Genomic DNA, 18,133 nt, shown 5'->3' on the forward strand with positions numbered 1-18,133 from the left:
TAGGGGCACCCACACGGCTTCCCCTGTTGCCTACCTGTGGGTGAGGGATGAAGTCCAGGGGACCCACACTGCTTCCCCTGTTACCTGTGGGCGAGGGATGAAAGCTAGGGGCACCCACACTGCTTCCCCTGTTGTCTACCTGTGGGTGAGAGATGAAAGCTAGGGGCACCCACACTGCTTCCCCTGTTGTCTACCTGTGGGTGAGGGATGAAAGCTAGGGGAACCCACACTTCTTTCCCTGTTGTCTGCCTGTGGGTGAGGGATGAAAGCTAGGGGCACCCACACTGCTTCCCCTGTTACCTGTTGGCGAGGGATGAAAGCTAGGGGCACCCACACTGCTTCCCCTGTTGCCTGCCTGTGGGTGAGGGATGAAAGCTAGGGGCACCCACACGGCTTCCCCTGTTGCCTACCTGTGGGTGAGGGATGAAAGCTAGGGGCACCCACACGGCTTCCCCTGTTGCCTACCTGTGAGTGAGGGATGGATCTAGGGGGGTTTGCTTTTTGTGCATTAAATTAGATCTAACTACGACGACATCCAGCCGACCCCAGGCCACGCAAAGACCCAGACAGTTTCCGTTAAGACTCTTTCCTTTGACAAGAAGCATGTTCTTCTTATTGTGTTTGCCCATTTCGCTTTCCTTGTTTGTGCGCAGCTGCAGAACTTCAAAGTCTCTTTGGTCTTCTTTCACATTTGTGCTAAATAGAGGCAGCGTCGAAAGGGGGCGGGGGGGGGGGGGGGTGCACCTGCCTTTGTGTTTCCTAGACACACAACTCACGCCTTTGAAAGAGAAAGGGGCCTTTCATCTCCAGTAAACAAAGCTGAAGGCAGGTGGCCGGCCTGGACTAGAAAGACGCCTTTATCGTGTTACAGGAAGGTAATTAATAATATAGCAGCAAGGCCCCCCTCCCTTAACCGGCTTTTCCCGCCCCTCCTCCTCTAATGTTGTCTTTTTGTTCTTTCTTTTCTTTTGTCCTTTTCTGCTGTCAAGATGAATGTAACATGCCTGAAACAGTGCACTGATGCTCTCGGGCTTGGGTGCTTTACAAATGCAAATAAATAAATAAATAAAAATGTGTCCGTTTAAGGGTGTGACCCCTATCAGTATAAGCCTTTGCACGTGTGTGCCTGTGTCCTGTGTCTGCCGTGTATTCCTGGCATTTGCAGTGCCTGTGTGTGACTGTGTCTTCCCCAATGTCCGCCTCTGAGCCTGTCTATCTCCTGGTGTCTGTCAATATCAAACTCTATGTCTTACAGGAAACCTGCCTCAATGTGCCAGTCTCATCAGGGACCGCCACCATGTTAGTCTGCCCCTGGCCAATATGACTGGCCTATCAGTGCTAGCCTTGTCTGTCCTATCAGCGTCAGCCTCTGAGACTGTCACTATTATAACAGGCCCAGTCATCAGTGGACTGGACTACAGGGATGGTGGGAGATTTCCTGGTGGGCCTGTTTGGTGTGGGCTCTCTACATTATTTATGTGACTGCCCTATCAGTGCTAGCCTTGTCTGTCCTGTCAGCGTCAGCCTCTGAGCCTGTCAGCCTCTGCCCAAGTATCACTATTATAACAGTCTCAGTCATCAGTGGACTGGCCTACAGGGATGGCTGGAGATTTCCTGGTGGGCCTGTTTGGTGTGGGCTCTCCACATTATTTATGTGACTGCCCTATTAGTGCTAGCCTTGTCTGTCCTATCAGCGTCAGCCTCTGAGCCTGTGAGTCTCTGCCCAAGTATCACTATTATAACAGGCACAGTCATCAGTGGACTGGCCTATAGGGATGGCTGGAGATGTCCTGGTGGGCCTGTTTGGTGTGGGTTCTCTCCATCATGTATGTAGCTGCATGACGCAAGCACCATGATATGCAAAAGCAAATGCATTTGGAAGGGCTGTGACGGTGGTCATCCTTTAAGTATTGTGGCCACTACTCAATAGGTATCATAACAGGGCAGCAGGAAAGATGCTGATAATGGGTTGTACAGGTGGTTTTCCAATCCCGTGCCGCAGTACTTTTAGTGGAAGGATGTCGCTCAACCTGAAGTCTGCGATTTGTCAGGCAAAGATAGTTGAGCAAACGATAAGCAAAGAGAAAGGCCATTTTGCCCCACCACTTATGAAAGATTTCCTGGTTTCACCCTTAGGGGTGGTACCTAAGAAAGAGGACGGACCATTCACGCCGATTCACCGCCTCTCATACCCCGAGGGATGTTCAGTGGAATTGGCCCAGAACAATGTTCAGTGGGGTACACATCATTTGTTGAGACCCTGGACCTAGTGAAAGCGGCAAGCAAGGGGGGGCTAATGGCTAAGGCGGGTGTTGAGGCAACATGTTGCCTTCTCTCTGTACACACACGCAGTTATAAGTTACCAGGATTCCATCTTCACGACAGAGCGTACTTTGAAAAATGCATGCCTATAGGCTGCTCAGGGTCCTGCCATTATTTTGAGCTTTTCTGTGTCACGGTTTACAACACGGCACACTCCAGCCAGGGACTCCTTCCCCGACAGTGAATGCAGCGTATAATAAAGTGCTTTTTATTTTTAATAAACCACAGATTCTTTTTGAGTAGGCCTCCAACCCGTCTCGCACCCAAACTTCCCAAACACCCTGTGTCACAACAGACTAGGAACCAGGCCGGTGTGTATCAATAAGATATTTATTAATTTATGGTTTCATGAAAACGGAAAATCAAACAATTTTACAACAGCCACCAATTTTGCAAACAACACAAATGCAATGATTCCTACAGAACAATTGGTTCAGAAATCCTATCACAGTTTACATGGATCTTTAATGGCATAGCAGGAAAAATGACAGTTTTTAAACAAGTGATAGCACCAAGGTTTAACACTCCCCCTGCAACACTCACCCCCAAACATCAGCTAACTTAATTCCTTTGAATGGAAGGCAGTGGCAAGGAGTAAGGATAGAGAGAACAAATCAGTATTTTGAGTAAATCCCACCACCCCAAGATGGGAGGCCAGCACAGAAAGTGAAAACCCATTTTTGGAGAAAAAACAGCAGAATCGGATTTGGATTTGCTACTCACACGGCTATGGGACAGAAAGAAAGGAAATTCATGTTGCTACATTTGAGGAGATAGGGAAGCTTAGAGACTACTAATCAGCACACTAGGCAACGTGGAAATAAAGTAAGATAATTGATTTTGGGAGGAAGCAAATGCAAAAGAAAGAAATACAAACGGCAAATGGAAATTCGTTTTACACAGGATTTACAATGACAGGCAGCTAAGGAAGGGGTGTAGCTTTCAAAATCGGAAATCAGTTTTCAAGGACAAAGACAGGGGCACATAGCAGATAGGATTCTAAGCAAAAGGGGTTGCTCTCAATGGGACTACGGTTTAGGTTTTAATAGTATAGATCCAAATAGGAATTCATGGGGAATTCACACAATACAGGGGCAAATTCGGTTTTCAGTAACAAGGACACTAATTATTTTGAGGCTATACTTAAATGACTATGCTGATTAAAGAAAGACACTAGGGACAAAGGAAGTCAGCTGGACCTCAGGACACTCTGGACAGCTAGACAAGGGATCTGGTCTCTGCACTTTCCTGGATGGGATTCTGGACAGCCTACTGGATCTCAGGACACTATGGACAGCTAGGCAAGGGGTCAGGTCTCTGCACTCTCCTGGATGGGATTCTGGACAGCCAACTGGATCTCAGAATACTCTGGACAGCTTGGCTAGGGGTCTGATCTCTGCACTCTTCAAGATGGTAAGGTTCAGCTTTCCCTCCATCCTCACCCTCCTGTCTCCCTGGATTCTTTGTGTGTGTCTGTGTGTGTGTATGTACAGTCCCCCATTATATAGCCCAAATGACATCACTCACTTTACAATCTAGGGGGAGTACTCTATAATTACCCCTACCCCCGGATGGGACATTTCACCATTCCTCTCTCCGTCCCCTGGCCTTATTGGTTCAAGGGGAGAGAGCATCATCATTCTGTTTGGCATGTATTATAGTTCTTTGTTCTCAGGTCAACTTTTCATCAAAACTGAGTTATGTGTTATAACTTCAAACTTATACTAGCCATCGCTATAAGAAATAGATGTGCGGTTTTAGTGTGCCATAGGGAATTAGGCAAGCCGATCACCAACTCCATGCGAGGTAATATGGCCCTTTAGCACATTTGTGTCCTTTTCATGAAATGCATAACAGTTATAACTCTGCAAATGCTTAAACATGTTCATAAAATAATTTCCCATCTTCCTACCACTTGTCATATTTGTCCCATTGTAAATCAGCCAGAAACGAGTATTTACTGGCCATTTCAGTCCACAAAGTCCTAGGAACATGCACTTAATCTCTTAACAACCTCCTGGAATTTGCATGGAAAAATAGCATAAAACAAAATTATTTCTTATTCTGAGTGCTGGTAAAAATGCCTAAAATGAATCAATCCTTTAATGTCAATTTTGAGGATTTGTCACATATGGGAGGGCGGCACTTCCTCCCCCAAAGCCAAATGTCTTCCCCTGGCTCAGCCGGTGATCAAAGATTTTTATTACACCCTTTGAAGTTTGTCAGTTTGTCCTTGGTAGTGGGTGCAGAAGGAACTCGCACTTCTTGGTCAAGCTCTAGCCACACTTGCTTTTTTTGTCCTCCATGCTAGTACTGCCTTCCAGTCTGGCAGAGCAGGGAATTATAATGCCCTCAGCCACATCACATGTCATTGCGGAATAGTTCACTTATAAATGCGACTTCCAGTGGGATGCAAGGCTTTCAATTGAGAAGTTCCTGCCTGAGCCCAGAAACTGTTTTTTTCCAGTATTGTGAGCTCCCAAGGTGATTGAAGTCTTGTGGGTGGGAACATATTGTAGATTGCTTAGTCAACCCCCTCCAAACAGCATTTTCCACTGACATTTTTCAGCGAGCAAAGCTGTCCTTTTACGGTGGCTTTGAAGTCATTTTGTTCTTTTTCACACGTGTGCAAGCCGTATTTCATCTAACGTTTGAAATGCTGTTCTGTAGGTCATGGGATTCTTTAAATGTCCCTTTTGAGTGAGCGTGCATCTGCTGTTGATCCATTGACACAGATGGGTAGGCCCCCTGCACAGGGTTCTTTGATTTAACATGGGATAAAAGTCAAGCCGTTTTTCATTTGCAATTTTTAGAGCGCTGCTGTTCACATGAAAGGGAAAACAAAAGCCGTGTCAGATGCAATGTTGAAATCCTTGCCCCTCATGTGAATTAATAGTGAGACGAGACCGTTTTTTGGATGTAGTGCAGAACTTCGATTATTCGGATGAAAGACAAGTACGCAGGGCCGTTTTCGGTGAAATGTTTAACTTTTTGTCATTCAACTGGAATAAAAGCAATTTCGGTGACATTCTTGGTGAAAAGTTTAAATGCTCACCACGCATGTGCCAGGGAAAGCAAAGCACAGACGTTTTTGGTGGCAATGTTTAATGCTGCTTTTCAGATGACAGGGATTTCAGTTTAGGGCCTGTAAATGCACCCCACATCTTCATCCTTCATCGAGTGGGCGGGAAGAAAAAGATTGGAAAGAGCCAAGGTGGCACATTACATAGATGACTTCCTCTGTGTGGGAAGAGAATAGGAAGAGGGCTGTGGAGTGTTATTAAGGGCTTTCGAATGACAGGTAGGGAAGCTCAGAGTCCACTTAGTGGGAGATAAGACGGTGGGTCCAACGAAAACAGTGACATTTTTGGGAAAAGAAATAGACTCAAATACGGGGACCTGAAGCTTCCAAATGAGAAAGTAGATCAGTTCCAGGGGCAGCAATGAGAGGCAGAGAGAAAGCGACGTTGATGGAACTGCAGAAAATGATAGGTCAGCTTACCTTCATTTGAAGAGTTATTCCTGCGTGAAGGGTATTCGCAGAGGAGACTGACATTGAAAACAACCAGCCCAACAAAAAAACCATCATGTCTGGCTGGGAGCAGGGTTGAAAGCTGACCTAGCAATCTGGAATGAATTCCTGGGGTATTTCAATGGGATATCAGTTTGGAGGGAAGCATGGCAAGCAGGCAGACAACTGGAGTTGTTTACTGATGCCTCCGGGTGGGGGGATCCGGGACTTTACTTAACAGCCTTTGGAGCGCAGGCCCTCGGCCAGCAGCATGGAAGGAATTACACTTAACAGGGAACATAACGTTCTTGGAAATATTTCCAATTGCAGTTACTTTCCAGATCTGCAAGGAAAATCTTAGCAACAAGATTACACTACAGTGTCACAGTCATTTGTAACATAAGGGACAGCCTAGGGGCGAACAGGACGAAAAGGGTGACATAATACTGTGTACGAGGAGGTAGTCCTGTCCTCAAATATTTACGGCTGCAATTATTTGTTGCAGTGATCATTTCAAACCTCCAGAAATCAACAGTAAGACATTAAAGAATATGTATTTACTGGAAAAGGAATGATCCAAACACTGGAATGTAACTACTGTTGCCTTTTTAATTTGGCTACACATGTAGGTTTTCAAAAGTAAAGTTTAAACAAAACACTTTAAATCAAGTGGCTCACATGGTTCTCAAGTGTTCTGTGAAAATAAATCCAAAAGAGTGCATAAACAATTGTATCAAAAAGTACAGTGACCAGGACACTTTAAATCAAAATGAATAAATAACAGAATGTCCTGTGGGGACAAATCCGAAAAACACAGACAGTTGTGTGGTATCAACTCACATATGCATAGTTTGGCTAAATATTACTTCATGTTAGTCCACAAGCATGTTCAGAAAATACATCAAATGCAGTGAGTGTTTCAAATGCATCCGTTTTTAAGCCCAAACAGTCCACAATGTATCTTTGGTGTTTAAGGTGTGCAAGTATCACCAGAAAAGACACACGTTTTTATAAGACATAAAGGTATTGTTCATCTGATGGCAGACTGCTGTCCGAAGAACTGGTGGGCTGGTCCACTTGTGAGTGGAATGTAGACCTTAAAAATAGGGTCTGCTGTGGCCAAGCTTAGGAGGGATAACCAAATGACTGGTTGACGTCAAAATAAAAGTAGTCGTGGTTCTGGTGGTCAACGTTCACAATTGTTCCGGCGGGAACATGGTGACCTTAGACGTTTCGGGTAAGAAGTGTTAGAGCCTTCTTCTGGGGCCAAGTGTAAACAGGTCTCCCTATGGAGAAAAACAATATAGGGATATATTGAGAGTGGGTCCAAAGAGTGGATAATACCTAGAGTGGTATTGCAAGGAGGTTAAAAACAAGGCTCCCTTTAGAGAGGGGAGCAGACCGCGTGAAAGGATAATTTGGGAGGGTCCTAGGACCCAGTAGACTAACCTTGGGTAGTGCTGGTTGTAGGTGCAAGTTCAGAATAGTTGTAACTTCAGCTCACTGGAAGGTGCGATGCTGATTGGGGTGGGTCAGGCTGGCTGTGGTAGCCTGTGAAAACAAAGAAATGCAAAGAGGGACAGAGTTCCCAGTGAGCTGTGGCAAGGAGCAGTGTCACAGTCAGGCAATGGTGCAGGTGGTTAACAGTGTCTCAGTCACCTTCCTCTCTGTGCTTGTGCTGCTGTTAGTTTTCACAATAACTTGGTTGAAGTCTAACACGAAATTGAGGATTCAGCACATGCCAGGCTTAAAGAATGACATTGCTGATGCCCTATCTCATTCGCAGGGGCAGAAATTCAGGGAACTGGCACCACAAGCGGACAAAGGGTTGACAGCCTTCCCGGATTGGCTCTGATAACAAAGAAGTATTAGGAATGCTGGTGAGTAGCTTTCTGGTACCAGCTACTTTAAGGCATTGCAGGGCCCAATATGAGAATTTTGTGGCGTTGTCCAAGCCGGCGCGCACATAATGAGAAACAGATGTCAGGAATTTCATTCAGAAAGCATACATGGCGAATAGGTAAAAGGCATAGGCAGCACTGTGCTTAGCAGCAGTATCGTTCTTCACCAAAGTAAGTGAGGGGAGGAATCCTACCAAGCGCCATGCAATAAAGGTGGCCATGAAAGGCTGGGGAAGGAAGGAAGGCAGCCAGACCTCAGGCAGCCAATTCATCAACGTAAGTGAGGGAGGAATCCTACCAAGCGCCATGCAATAAAGGCGGCCATGAAAGGCTGGGGAAGGAAGGAAAGCAACGAGACCACAGGCAGCCAATTCATCAAAGTAAGTGTGGGAGGAATCCTAGCAAGCGCCATGCAATAAAGGCAGCCATGAAAGGCTGGGGAAGGAAGGAAGGCAGCCAGACCACAGGCAGCCAATTCATCAAAGTAAGTGAGGGGCGGAATCCTACCAAGCGCCATGCAATAAAGGCAGCCATGAAAGGCTGGGGAAGGAAAGAAGGCAGCCAGACCATAGGCAGCCAATTCATCAAAGCAAGTGAGGGGAGGAATACTACCAAGCGCCATGCAATAAAGGCATCCATGAACGGCTGGGGAAGGAAGGAAGGCAGCCAGACCACAGGCAGCCAATTCATCAAAGTAAGTGTGGGGAGGACTCCTGCCAAGCGCCATGCAATAAAGGTGGCCATGACAGGCTGGGGAAGGAAGGCAGCCAGACCACAGGCAGCCAATTCATCAAAGTAAGTGAGGTGAGGAAGCCTGCCAAGCGCCATGCAATAAAGGCAGCCATGAAAGGCTGGGGAAGGAAGGAAGGCAGCCACACCACAGGCAGCCAATTCATCAAAGTAAGTGTGGGGAGGACTCCTGCCAAGCGCCATGCAATAAAGGTGGCCATGAAAGGCTGGCGAACGAAGGAAGGCAGCCAGTCCACAGGCGCAAATTCATCAAAGTAAGTGAGGGGAGGAATCCTACCAAGCGCCATGCAATAAAGGCGGCCATGAAAGGCTGGGGAAAGAAGGAAGGCAGCCAGACCGCAGGCAGCCAATTCATCAAAGTAAGTGTGGGAGGAATGCTAGCAAGCGCCATGCAATAAAAGCAGCCATGAAAAGCTGGAAAAGGAAGGAAGGCGGCCAGACCAAAGGCAACCAATTCATCAAAGTAAGTGAGGGGAGGAATCCTACCAAGCGCCATGAAATAAAGGCGGCCCTGAAAGGCTGGAGAAGGAAGGAAGGAAGGCAGCCAGAACACAGGCAGCCAATTCAGCAAAGTAAGTGAGGGAGGAATCCTACCAAGCGCCATGCAATAAAGGCTGCAATGAAAGGCTGGAGAAGGAAGGAAGGAAGGCAGCCAGACCACAGGCAGCCAATTCATCAAAGTAAGTGAGGGGCAAAATACTAACAAGCGCCATTCAGTAAAGGCAGCCATGAAAGGCTGGAGAAGGAAGGAAGGCAGCCAGACCACAGGCAGCCAATTCATCAAAGTAAGCGAGGAGAGGAATCCTACCAAGCGCCATTCGTTAAAGGCAGCCATGAAAATTTTGAAAAGGAAGGAAGGCGGCCAGACCATAGGCAGCCAATTCATCAAAGTAAGTGAGGGAGGAATCCTACCAAGTACCATGCAATAAAGGCAGACATGAAAGGCTGGGGAAGGAAGGAAGGCAGCCAGACCACAGGCAGCCAATTCATCAAAGTAAGTGCGGGGAGAAATCCTACCAAGCGCCATGAAATAAAGGCGGCCCTGAAAGGCTGGGGTAGGAAGGAAGGCAGCCAGACCACAGGCAGCCAATTCATCAAAGTAAGTGTGGGGAGGAATCCTGCCAAGCGCCATGCAATAAAGGCGGCCATGAAAGGCTGGCGAACAAAGGAAGGCAGACAGACCACAGGCACAAATTCATCAAAGTAAGTGAGGGGAGGAATCCTACCAAGCGCCATGCAATAAAGGAGGCCATGAAAGGCTGGGGAAGGAAGGAAGGCAGCCAGAGCACAGGCAGCCAATTCATCAAAGTAAGTGAGGGAGGAATCCCACCAAGCGCCATGCAATAAAGGCAACCATGAAAGGCTGGGGAAGGAAGGCAGCCAGACCACAGGCAGCCAATTCATCAAAGTAAGTGAGGGAAGGAATCCTACCAAGCAATATGGGCAGCCATTAAAAAGGCTGGGGAAGGAAGGAAGGCAGCCAGACCACAGGCAGACAATTCATAAAAGTAAGTAAGGGGGGAATCCTACCAAGCACCATGCAATAAAGGCAGCCATGAAAGGCTGGGAAAGGAAGGAAGGCAGTCAGACCATAGGCAGCCAATTCATCAAAGTAAGTGAGGGGTGGAATCCTACACCTGGGTCTGATTTTGTAAACATCAAGCGCGGGGCAATGAAGATAATGGGTGTGAGAAGGCCCGAAGAGTGCCAGACTGGCTATTTTATGAACATTGGAGACGAGTAGCACTAATGCCCGCCTCGGTGTGCAAGCACAGGCGCATGCAGGAGGAAGCGAAGGGAGATATAATGCGACGGGGTCGGGAGAAGGCCAAGGGAAAAGGCCTTCCCCCTCTCTGATACAAGCCGTATCATGGCCACGCCGGTTCCCCAGACAACCAGCATCAATACACTGGAGCCCGGGAAAGTGCCCGCGAAATACACCGCCGCGGCCCAGGCCCGCTATTGGTCTCCTCTGCCTGCCAGCCCCTCCCCTCCTGCTTGAAAGGGAGTGGGAGGCGGCCGCCAGGCGAAGCCATCGGGAGAAGGCCAAGGGAAAAGGCCTTCCCCCCTCTCTGCAGCTCTCCGCTGCTCAACGTCGATGGACGGCGATGCAAACCGTTTTACCAAAGGTAAGGCTGCTAACTTGAGCCTCATTGTCTGCGTGCGACTCCAAGAGCCACCCTCCGCCACTACAAGGAACCTGCGTCTACGCGCGCGCACTACCTTAGCACTCCCCCCATCCCACCAACCGCCTCTGCGTGCTCGGAACTCACGCCTCGAAGCAAGGACATCGCTCCGTGCACTACAACACAAAGGAGCCCCGACCTCAGTCACCAGGCCTCACACGCACGCCCACTGCCATATGACACCTGCCGCGCTAAATGCTCCACTCCGCCTCTCATCAGAAACTCTCTCACCAGTTGAGCACGAGCCAAGCGCCCCCTACGACACTACCACACTTATGCCCATTGCTGCTGGCCCTACGGACACTGCTCTGCCTATGCCTCTTGCACTTTGTGCTGTTACTATGCCTCATGCACCTTGCGTTGCCACTATGCCTCATGTACCTTGTGCTGCCACTATGCCTCATATACCTAGTGTTGTGCCTCATGCACCTTGCGTTGCCACTATGCCTCATATACCTAGTGTTGTGCCTCATGCACCTTGCGTTGCTACTATGCCTCATGTACCTTGTGTTGTGCCTCATGCACCTTGTGTTGCCACTATGCCTCATGTACCTAGTGTTGTGCCACATGCACCCTGTGTTGCCACTATGCCCAATGCTGCTGCCCTTACGGCCATTGCCCTGCCTGTGCCACAGGCACCCAGTATTGTGCCTCATGCACCTTGTGTTGCCACCATGGCTCTTGCATCTTGTGTTGTGCCTCATGCACCTTGTGTTGCCACCATGGCTCTTGCATCTTGTGTTGTGCCTCATGCACCTTGTGTTGCCACTATGCCTCATGTACCTAGTGTTGTGCTTCATGCACCTTGCATTGCCACTATGCCTCATGTACCTAGTGTTGTGCCTCATACTCCTTGCGTTGCCACTATGCCTCATGTACCTAGTGTTGTGCCTCATGCACCTTGTGTTGCCACTATGCCTCATGCACCCTGTGTTGCCACTATGTCTCATGTATCTAGTGTTGTGCCTAATGCACCTTGTGCTGCCACTATGCCTCATGTACCTAGTGTTGTGCCTCATGCACCTTATGCTGCCACTATGCCTCATGTACCTAGTGTTGTGCCACATGCACCCCGTGTTGCCACTATGCCCAATGTTGCTGCCCTTACGGCCATTGCCCTGCCTGTTCCCCAGGCACCCTGTGTTGCGCACCATGCATCCTGGGCTGTTACCACGCCTGCTGCTCCCATGCCAATAACCACCGGTGCCTCAGCCCCTCCCCCCGCCCCTAAGCCTGCACATCACACTGCAGCACCCACCTCGTTGAAATGCGGTCTTGTCAACGCTAGATCTATCCCAGCCCACGCCTTGGATATCCATGACCTCATTCTCAAGAACAAGTTAGACCTCCTCATCATCACTGAAACCTGGCTGAATGAAACATCTGGCCCATCCCTCACCATGGCCATCCCAGATGGTTACACCATCCACAGACAAGATCGCCCTCTCACCAGGGGCGGCGGAGAAGCTCTCATTGCCAAAGAAAGCCATGCTATCAGAAGAATAGAAGGTGACCTTGGCCACAGCTGCAACTACCTCCCACTCAAAATCAACCTCTCTCCCAACATAACTCTGGTTCTCCACATCGTCTACCGCCCCCCTGGGCCTACCACAGACTTCCATGACTCCCTCATCCACTCCCTCTCCGTCAACCTGAAAAAGACATCTAAAGTCCTACTCACTGGTGACCTCAACCTCGTCCTCAATGACCCTAATGACGCCCACGCAGCCACCCTAGATAAAGCCCTATCCACCTTAGGATTCGCGCAAGCCATCGCCCACTCCACGCATTCCAAAGGACGCTCACTGGACTGGGTCTCCCACCACAACTGTCCAGCACACATTACTGAGAACTCTCCCATCCTGTGGTCCGACCACCACTACATCCAATTTGACCTTGACACATCTAAAGAGCCGCACCTTCCCGCTACCCCCTCCCTCCAGGCCTCTCCAGAAGTTCCTGCCAGCTCACGGCTGAAAACATTATTCCATTCCTTAATGTACCTGCACTCTAGGCTCCCTTCTCGCAGGTCCCTGAAACCCTTGCCAGCTCCTTCAAGCTAGCCATTACCCAAGCTGTCGACTCTGCTGCTCCCCTCACTCTCAGGAAAGCCAATAAATCCAAGCACACTAATGCCTGGTTCTCCCAAGATCTGCTCCATATGCGTGCTAAAAAACGTGCCACCCTCGCAGCTTGGAAAGCCAAACCTAATGATACTACAAAACTAACCTTCAAGACCATCTCCAAAGACTACAAATCTGCCATAATCCAAGCCAAAGCCAACTCATTCAACACAAGGATAGCTAACGCCAAATCTGGCACAAAGGAAATCTTCGCCATTTTCAGGGAGCAAGAAACACTATCCACCCCGCCATCCACCCTCTTGAAGGATGAAAAATGGTGTAATGACATCCAATCCGCCATGCTCAACAAGCTAAATACCCTGCAAACGAAAATCCTAGTTCACCAAAAGGCCCTAACCCTTCTGATTGCTTCCCAAAACAGTCATCAGAACAAGGGGGCTACAACTAACCCCTCTCTTCAAGGACGTTACCGAATCCGAAGTCATCTCCCTCCTAAAAACTATTAAACCGTCCAACTGCAAGGGCGACGCCTGTCCTGCTCAGCTCATCAAGGACTGCGGCACCACCCTCACCCCCTTCCTGACAGCCTTTATCAATGCCTCCTTCCAATCAGGCCTTGTCCCGTCCGACCTCAAAGAGGCCTGGGTTCGACCCCTCCTTAAAAAGCCATCCCTTGACCCCTCAGTGCCAGGTAACTACAGGCCTATTACCACGGTCCCCTTCCTGCTTAAAATTCTCTACAAAGCAGCATACCTGCAAGTCCGAAAATTCCTTGAGGACCACCGCCTTCTGGACCTTCGGCAGTCTGGCTTCAGGCCACGACATGGGACAGAAACGGCCTTACTTGACCTGAAAAATCAAATGGACGATATTAGAGACGCAGGGAAACCTGCGCTCCTTCTGCTCCTTGACCTATCCGCCACATTCGACCCTGTCGACCACAACACACTTTGCCACCACCTCTCCATTGCAGCCAACCTCTCCCCCAAAGCGTGTGCATGGATCACTTCGTTTCTGCAGGAACGGGCCATGAAAGTCTTCTCCGACTCGGCATGTGCCTCTCCCAGCAACATTAAATGTGGAGTACCCCAGGGGTCATGCATCGCACCCACCTTCTACAACCTATTTACTAGGCCCCTCTTTAACCTTCTCGACACCTTGGGCATCTCTTACACTAACTACGCTGATGACACACAGGTGCTCATCCCTCTTACAGGTGACTACGAGGCAGACAGGATCACCCTTAACTCCATCTACTGCACCATCCAAGCCTGGATGGCAGAAAATTGGCTGTGCCTCAACAGTGACAAAACCGAGCTCCTACTCATTAGGTCACCAACCATCCTGGGTAACCTTGACAAGAAATATCGCTCCTTCACCATCGATAATATACCCATCGAAGTGTCCCACACAGTTAAGACGCTCAGAGTCTACCTTGACTCAAACCTCACCATGAACAGGCAGGTCAACGCCATTGCATCCTCATCGGCCTACTACTCTAAACTGCTCAATGCAGCAAGACCCTTCCTAAACACGCAGAACTGCATTACGATTGCCAGGGCCACTATCGGTTCAAGACTGGATTATTGTAATGTTCTACTCGGAGGCACATCCAGCAAAAACATTGCCAAACTCCAGCTTGTCCAAAACAATGCACTTAGGGCCGCCACGGGATTTCCGAAAAAGGATCACATATCGGACCTTAGGAGACAGGTGCACTGGCTTCCCGTTAAACAGAGAGTTATCTTCAAAATCCTCTCCATTACCCACAAATGCCTCCATGATCTAGCACCCCCCTACCTCTCCCAGCGCATTTCCATGCCCACTTCCACCAGGCCGTCTAGGCTAGCCTACACCAGCCTGATTACCAAGCCCAAAACATGCAGAGTGCGTGCTGGAGGCTCTAGTTTCCCAGCTATCGCTGCCGCCCACTGGAATGCACTCCCCACTCACATCAGGGCTATCAACTCCCACCTGGTGTTCCGCAAAGCCATCAAAACCAGTCTGTTTGTATGAAATGTTCCTGCCTAGCATTTGCTTGGTCCTCAACTGTAACCTATGTCTGCCTAATGTACTTGCAAATTACCGCTTTATATGTAACTAAGTAATCGCATGCTCCAAAGTCGTATTCTTGCCTACTTACACCTTCTTGAAAAAACGCCTCAATGCCCGTGGGCTGTTGTGCGCTATACAAATGTAAAAATAAATAAATTTTAAAAAAGGTAGAGGATCTTTATTTCAGCAGCCCTATGAGATATGTGATTTACAAAGGTAGAGGGTCTTTATTTCAGCAGCCCTATGAGATATGTGATTTACAAAGGTAGAGGATCTTTATTTCAGCAGCCCTATGAGATATGTGATTTACAAAGGTAGAGGATCTTTATTTCAGCGGCCCTATGAGATATGTGATTTACAACGGTAGAGGATCTTTATTCCAGCGGCCCTATGAGATATTTGATTTACAAAGGAAGAGGATCTTTATTTCAGCAGCCCTATGAGATATGTGATTTACAAAGGTAGAGGATCTTTATTTCAGCGGCCCTATGAGATATGTGATTTACAACGGTAGAGGATCTTTATTCCAGCGGCCCTATGAGATATTTGATTTACAAAGGAAGAGGATCTTTATTTCAGCAGCCCTATGAGATATGTGATTTACAAAGGTAGAGGATCTTTATTTCAGCAGCCCTATGAGATATGTGATTTACAAAGGTAGAGGATCTTTTCTTTTTCAGCAGCCCTGTGAGATATGTGATTTACAAAGGTAGAGGATCTTTATTTCAGCAGCCCTATGAGATATGTGATTTACAAAGGTAGAGGATCTTTATTCCAGCTGCCCTATGAGATATGTGATTTACAAAGGTAGAGGATCTTTATTTCAGCGGCCCTATGAGATATGTGATTTACAACGGTAGAGGATCTTTATTCCAGCGGCCCTATGAGATATTTGATTTACAAAGGAAGAGGATCTTTATTTCAGCAGCCCTATGAGATATGTGATTTACAAAGGTAGAGGATCTTTATTTCAGCAGCCCTATGAGATATGTGATTTACAAAGGTAGAGGATCTTTTCTTTTTCAGCAGCCCTGTGAGATATGTGATTTACAAAGGTAGAGGATCTTTATTTCAGCAGCCCTATGAGATATGTGATTTACAAAGGTAGAGGATCTTTATTCCAGCTGCCCTATGAGATATGTGATTTACAAAGGTAGAGGATCTTTATTTCAGCAGCCCTATGAGATGTGATTTACAAAGGTAGAAGATCTTTATTTCAGCAGCCCTATGAGATATGTGATTTACAAAGGTAGAAGATCTTTTTTTCAGCAGCCCTATGAGATATGTGATTTACAAAGGTAGAGGATCTTTATTTCAGCAGCCCTATGAGATATGTGATTTACAAAGGTAGAGGATCTTTATTTCAGCAGCCCTATGAGATACTCATGCTTAAGAGGTATGCTAGTGGGGTGTCCAGCTGGATAAGAGCTGGGCGAGCGCAGCGGGGCTTGGGCCGGCTCGAGCCCCACTTAGGGCTCTGGCCTGACCCCCCTCTCGGGCAAGTACTTGCCCAAAGAAGGGGCCGGCCATGAGCTCCACCGGGTGCTTGCCCACTCTTATTTAAGAAAAAGAAAACACGCTTGCGCCTGCCTATATTCCGGCTGCTGACCCAAACTTACCCTGCCCGGGAGAGCACATACTTCTCGACCACTCCCCTGGCTTCCTACATCCAACAGCTGTTCACCTCTTTTGCCACGGCATCTCTCAGCGCAGCTATTTTATCATGGCCACCCTGTGCTGCTCTGGTGCCGCGGACCACATTCGGTCCTTTTTTCTTAGGTTATTCATGATGTTGAAAACCTTTAATTAGTGACTGAAAGCAATTGTCTTGTTTTGCATGTCAAGATAGTAGACATCATGGATAGAAACAAGTCTTTAAATGGGCGCTTTGCGCTGCTCCCTTTAACTAGCACAGATGTGCAAGGTAACTGGTGCTTTGCGAGCTCTTAGAGTTGGAAATGTTCCATCATGCATATGAAAGGCTCTGACTGTCACTGATAAAAGAAATGTGTTTGCAACCTGAGCACCTTAACAGCCTGCACAGCTACGGACGCTGTGTGTGTGTCTGCCTAGCTGTGACTTGGGAAACTGGCAGTGCTTGAATGTCCGGCCTGAGCCGATTCTGGAACTGGCTCAGGAGAAAGAAAAAGGGCCAAGGACGCGTCTCCCGAGCCTTTGAACTAAAGGTACGCTCTGTATAAATTAAAAGAAATAGTGGTACGGCGTAGCAATGATTCATACTACACTTCTATCTCTGAATGTCAGTGAATTGCTGCCCCCTCTCCCACGTTTTGCAGGCACTAAGATTTCATTAACAATGTCCATGAAACTGCAGTGCAGAGCACAAAATACATGTCCTGGAAACATATTTAATAACAGATAAGGTCACCATCACTTTATTTATGAACTCCATACTGAAGAATAACAGGCAGTGCCCTAATTCCATACCATAGCTGGTCAGATTGCTAGCGGGTTGAGTGTTCGCTGCTGCGATCTGTGTGTGATATGCAGGTTGCAGGTTCTTATCTGGCAAGACTAACTCAGCCTTTCATCCTTCCGAGGTAGATAAATGGGTACAAACTTCGTACACATTTATCGACATGCAAATATGCTGTATGTACAGTGCTTTGGAGAGAGCGTTTTGTGCAGCCATTTACCGGGCTCTGCCCTTGATGGGCTCCTAGAGCCAGGCCTGACCCCCATGGTCGGACCTGGCTTGGCCCTACCTGTGAAATCTTTGGCTCCCCCATCTCCAGTTTGCAGTCATGATTTGTGATATAGCACACAAACTAGGGTATATTATACGATATAACAGGTTATTTATAACCCGCTTAATACCCAGAGGTTTCTAAGCGCAGATCCGGGGATCGAACCTGTGTTGCTTTGTGTCGTCTTGTTTCCAAGGCAAGCATGTTGCCACTGAGCTATCCTCCCGAGGGTATTTGACATACGGCCCCATCACGAGTTGGGCGGTAACGCCAGTGCTAATAGCGCTGGTGCTATCTGCCCTACCGCCAAACCCACCGGCGCTATTAGCGCCGGATCACGGGTTTGGCGGATTTGGAAGTCCCCATTGAGCCCATTCGAGAATGCCCCATTCCCCATTGGGCTCAATGGGGAATTTTCGCGCTCATACTGCCGGCGAATTTCCCAAATACCTACCGCCAGATTTAAGGGTTACTGCCAAACTCGTGATGAGGCCCTTAGGGCCTCATCACGAGTCTGGCGGTAATCCTTAAATGCGGCGGTAGTGCTATTACCGCCGCATTTAAGGGTCCGCCAGATCATGGCTTCGGTTGATTCCCCCCAACTCTTAGCTGGGGA

This window comes from Ambystoma mexicanum, chromosome 3p (genome assembly GCF_040938575.1).
Source record: "Ambystoma mexicanum isolate Mex_15411 chromosome 3p, UKY_AmexF1_1, whole genome shotgun sequence".
NCBI classification, from domain to species: domain Eukaryota; kingdom Metazoa; phylum Chordata; class Amphibia; order Caudata; family Ambystomatidae; genus Ambystoma; species Ambystoma mexicanum.